Here is a 5,516-nt window from a genome sequence, read left to right as displayed (position 1 = left end):
CGTTTTGTAACCGCTGCGGAAGAGCCCATGGAGTTGGGAGCGGCCAGACCTTGCTTGACAGCCCAGGAGCGGAACCGGAGGTGCCAAGGGGGATTGTGCCTGTACTGTGGGGAGCCCGCCACCGCGCCGCTTGCCCCAGAAAGCGAAGTGGGGCACGACGCCGTCCCCGAATCACAGCGTGACCAATCGGAAGCGGGCAGGCCCGACCTCGGGAAACCCTAGGTCGGGCACGTACTAAGCCCCACTGGGCGTTGCGAAGTAGACTCTGGGCCCCTCGGCATCTGATTCTGGACACACGGATATGGTTGGGGAACCAGTCGGACGGGCTCCAGGCGCATGCGCTGGTGGACTCAGGGCCACAACAAACTTTATGGACCAGGCCTTTGTGACCCAGTTTGCGGTCCCGTGGTTCCGTGGACCCTCCGATGCGGTAGAGACAATTGATGGGCGAGAACTGGTGTCCGCCCCATTAAATTCGCCACCCAGCCTTTGCGCCTGGCTATTGGGGACCATGAGGAGGCGATCCAGTTTTATGTCACGGCGGACCTTCATTTTCCCTTGGTCCTTGGGTTGGCCTGGCGGACCCACGATCCTCAGGTGGCCTGGTCGCGAACGCCATCTCTTTCCCGAGTCTGCAGTGCGTCGATCACATCCGCCACACCTGTGCCGGCCAGAACGCCCCACCGCTGCCATCACCTTGCCTCCTGAGCTGACGGACTTCGCCGGCGTGTTCAGCGAGAAGGAGGCGGACCGACTACCCCGCATCGGCCCCACGATTGCCCGTGGACCTTCTGCCCAACGCACCACTGCCTGTGGGACGCCTGTATTCCATGTCGGAGCCCGAGTTGGCCGCCTCAGGGACTTCCTGGACAAAAACCTGGCCCGAGGTTCATCCGGCCTTCAAAGTCCCTCTCGGCCCCGGTCCTCTTTGTGAAGAAGAAGACAGGGACTTGCGCCTATGCTGTGATTACCGCGGCTAAACGCCATTACGGTGCGGAATCGCTACCCCTGCCGCTCATCCCGGAGCTACTGGAAAGGTTGCGGAGGCCACGATCTTCACCAAGCTCGATCTCCGGGGCCTACAACCTGGTGCGGATACGAGAAGGAGACGAATGGAAGACGGCATTCGCACCCGATACGGACACTACGAATACACTGTCATGCCATTTGGGTTGACCAATGCTCCCGCCGTTTTCAGCACTTCATGAGCAGCGTGTTCCGAGACATGTTGGATCGGTTCGTGGTTATCTACCTCGACGACATCCTGATTTACTCGGTCCAGGAAAGCCACCTTGACACGTCAGTCTGGTTCTGCAACGCTTGCGGGAGCAACAACTCAATGCGAAACTGGAGAAATGCGTCTTCTTCCGGACTTCCATAGAATTCCTCGGGCATATCATCTCGCCCGAGGCATAGCCATGGACCCATGTAAAGTAGAAGCTTTGTGTAGCTGGGAAGCCCTCGTCGGGTGAAGGATGTTCAGCGCCTACTGGGCTTCGCCAACTACTACGGACCTTCATCCGGGCTTCGCCACACTGACAGCTCCACTTACCCAGCTCCTCAGGAAGAAGGTTGCATTCGGTGGGGTCCCCGCAGCAAGAAGCATTCACAGCCCTCAAGAAAGCCGTCACGGAACCCGTCCTGAGGCATCCCGACCCGCTCCGGCCTTTTGTGGTGGAAACGGACGCGTCCAATGTGGCTCTGGGGCGGTGCTGCTACAGGCTCCGGCGAATGGCGGCACACTTTTCCCTGCGCTTACTACTCCCGGAAACTCAACCTTCCGAGCGCAACTACACTATCTGGGAAAAGAGTTGCTGGCTATCAAGGCTGCATTCGAGGCTTGGCGACACCATCTGGAGGGCCCGACATCAGGTGGAGGTCGAGCGGACCATCGGAATCTCGAGCACCTCACCACAGCTCGGAAGTTGAACCAGCGGCAGATCCGGTGGTCGTTGTTTTGCCGGTTCAACTTCCGCGTGACCTACATTCCCAGCGGTCACAACGGGCGGATGCCCTGTCCCGCAAGCCAGAGTACCTCTGCGCCAGGACCCCTTCCTCCACGGACAGTGCTGCGGCAGAAGCCTTGGCCGCAGCACGGAGCCAGTGGACTTGCGGGCCCAGGTGCGAGGCGCAGCGCCAGGACGCCTGGTCGCAGCAAAGGAGGCGGAGGTGGGCCCCACGTCTCCTTGGACCTTGGAGGAGGACTTACTCAAGTTTCGGGCGATTATATGTGCCCACAGGACCACTCCGAGCCCTCGTCATGACCCAGTGCCACGACAACCCTGCAGCAGGACATTTTGGGTTCTTCAAGACCCTCCACCTGGTGACACGGACCTTTTGGTGGCCCAGTGCGGCATGATATACATGCCTCGTGACATCCTGCGTACCGTGCCGGCAAGCCAAGACCGCCACGGGGCCCCTCCCGGGCTCCTCCAGCCCTTGCCGACACCCGACAGACCCTGGGGCGATCTCTATGGATTTCCTGACAGACCTGCCGCCGTCCTCTGGGTTCACCACGGTGCTGGTGGTGGTGGACATGCTCACCAAGATGGCACACTTCATCCCATGCCGCGGACTGCCCACAGCCGCAAAACGCCCGCCTCTTTCTGCAGCACATCTTCCGCCTCCATGGTCTACGGACAGGGTGGTTTCGGACCGGAGTTCAGTTCACAGCCCGCTTCTGGAAGAGCCTGATGGCGCGTTGGAGGTGCAGGTATGTCTGTCGTCATCGCACCATCCGGAGACCGGCGGGGTACAGAGAAGGTCATCGGTATACTGGAACAGTATCTCCGTTGCTTCATCAACCAGCAACAGGACAACTGGGCGACTACCTGTCCCTGGCGGAGTTTGCTTTTAACAACTCTCAGCACACCTCTACTCAGATGACCCGTTCTTTGCCAATGTGGGGTACCATCCGCGGCTCTTCCTCTGGCACCACGGACTCTCCTGTTCCCGAACGCAGACCTTCCTGACGGAATTGCATGCGGTCCAACAGTTGGTACGTCAGCAGCTGAATCGGGCAAAGGAGGACTACAAACGGTCCGCCGACCGCTCCCGACGGGCAACGCCCCGCTGGCAGTTGGAGACCGGTGTGGCTCTCACCAAACACCTCCCGTCCGACCGCCCGGTAAAGAAGTTGGACCACCGATTCATCGGCCCGTTCCCTGTCGAGGCAGTCATCAACCCGGTAGCCTACCGACTGACCCTGCCACGATCCATGCGGATCCACCCGTTTTCACGGTCCCTTCTGGTTCCTGAGGCCACACCGAGTCCCCTTCGGTGCCCAACAGCACCCGTCACTGTCGCCGAGGACGGATCTGAGGAATCTGAAGTCCACAGCGACGAGACTCTCGCTGGCTAAAGGGTCGTTTCCAATATTTGATCGCGTGGAAGGGATACGGGACTGATTTCTCCTGGGTAGATGCCTCCGGCGTTCATGCCCCTGACCTGGTGCAGGCCTTCCATGAGCAGAACCCAGCCCGACCGCATCCCGATCGTCAGCCCGGGGAAGGGCCCTGCGGTGAGGATAGTGTTGTGACCCAGGTTCCTGGACCCAGACTCCTGGACTCGGATGATTCAGAAAATGAGGAGAAGACCTGGCAAGCCCTGCTTCTCTTGAGCCCTCTCCTCCCTGGCACCCACTCAGAGGGAGGGGCCGGCAAGGCCTGATTCTCCCGGCCTTCTTCTGATTTGGCAACGCCCAAGAACAGTTTTGGAGGGACGCAAGGTTACGAAGGCTTGATCGGCGTGCGCAGCAGCGGAAGAGTTGGGACAAAGCCAAGTCATAATTGTCATGCAGTGACATCTGCAGAGACTATAAATAGGAGGCGGACTTCCTGGTTTTTGTCTTGGACAAAGCAATGAATTTGGCGCAAGCTAATTCATGGAGGGAAGAATATATTCGTGAGTAATTCTGGCCTTATCTATAATTTCCTCGTTATCTCCAGAAACTTGGCAGGCCCGTGGGTAGACGTGGCCAGGACATGTATCTATGTAAATAAAAGGAAAAAAAAGGAAGGCCTCTGACGGACTCTTTGCTGGGAGTATTGGGGGAAGGGAAACAGAACAAATAGATTCACAAACACACCCACATATATTCCGAGATGCACTGATTTGGAAGCTAGCCTCATCCTTTTTCTCATATATGACAAAATGTGGAAATTCAGCGCAGGAAACTGAGCAGCGAAAGGAAGAAAAAAAGAGCTAGCATACAGATTCATATGGAATCAGACCTGACATGTACGACTGTTTGGATATCCCCGTTAGCACTTCCTTCTCTAAGAACTAGCCGAGACTACTGGCTATGTCTGTGTAGGTTTATTGTTTTATTTTAAACAGTCCTCTTGAGTTAAAACTGAACGGTTCTTTTTCCTTCCACACGGAGAATAAAGCTGTGTACAAGGAGCCCTGTTTGTGGCTGCCCTCATTAATAGGCAATTTTGTGATTTGACAGCTTTGCCGCTTGGAGAGGCTCCGTTTCGGGAGGGCTTGGAAGATGCTGATGCCATGAACCACTGTCACAGAACTGATCTACTCCAGCCCATTTGCCGGGGGAAGTGTCATCCTCACAAGGTTTTCTCTCTGGCTGCTCAAAGTTGAGACGGAGCTGCTGCCCTCTATGCAGACAGAACATGCTCATTTCAAAGAACTCAAGGAAGCTGCAGGTAAGTTTTGCCTGGCGTATTACATCCAAGAACAAGGAGAGGGAAATGGAACAGTTTTAATTTTTCTCCCCTCCCTGCAATATAGATTCCTATGTAGGTTAATAAATGTAATGTGTCTCTAAGGGAATAATCTCTGCTTTATCAGCCAAAGCTGATCAATGCAACAACTAAGCTGGGATAATCAAGGCATGTAGCTCTAATTGTCTAATTGTAAATCTCCTTTTCATCAACTTGCTGGTTTCCCCAAAGCTACACCAAAGGGTTCTTAAGATGGGTTGCTCAATCCTTGTGTTTAGCTATAAACAAAGCTGATCACGGCGAGGCGTGCATCTCTGCTTTCCCCCATTGAAGTGGAGAATTTTCTCCCCAACCCATTTTGAAATCTGTTCTCCTTCTTCCAAAACTGGCAGTGGGGCAGGAGTGTGGAAGACCTACGTCCAAGACCTTTGTCACTCATCTCTGCCAGGGAATGTCTGTGAAGGGTAAGAAGAACCAACTCTGATAGGTTGCCTTTCTTCTCTTTCACAACCTAGGAGAAGAAGAAAAAAATCATTATAGGAGTTGTGTTCCAGTATAATTGTTTACCAAAAAAAAAAAAAAAGAACCCCAAACCTAGCTGATTAATGAGATGGAGAGAATGACCTTCTTGTGGGGTGGTCAAATCTGTGCATGCGTTTTTGTAAAATGGGTCAATGCACTGTTGGAAGCCAAGGGTTTAATATATGTGAGACATAAAGCCTACAGACAGGAATTTCCACCTTACATTAGACTCTCTATGATTAATTTTTTTCACCCCTAGGAAGGCAATGAGAAAATGTGTTGACCAGAATGGACAGAAGCAGCCAGGCGACA

Source organism: Ahaetulla prasina, chromosome 3 (genome assembly GCF_028640845.1).
Source record: "Ahaetulla prasina isolate Xishuangbanna chromosome 3, ASM2864084v1, whole genome shotgun sequence".
Classification (NCBI taxonomy): Eukaryota; Metazoa; Chordata; class Lepidosauria; order Squamata; family Colubridae; genus Ahaetulla; species Ahaetulla prasina.
Note: the sequence above shows the minus strand (reverse complement) of the source record.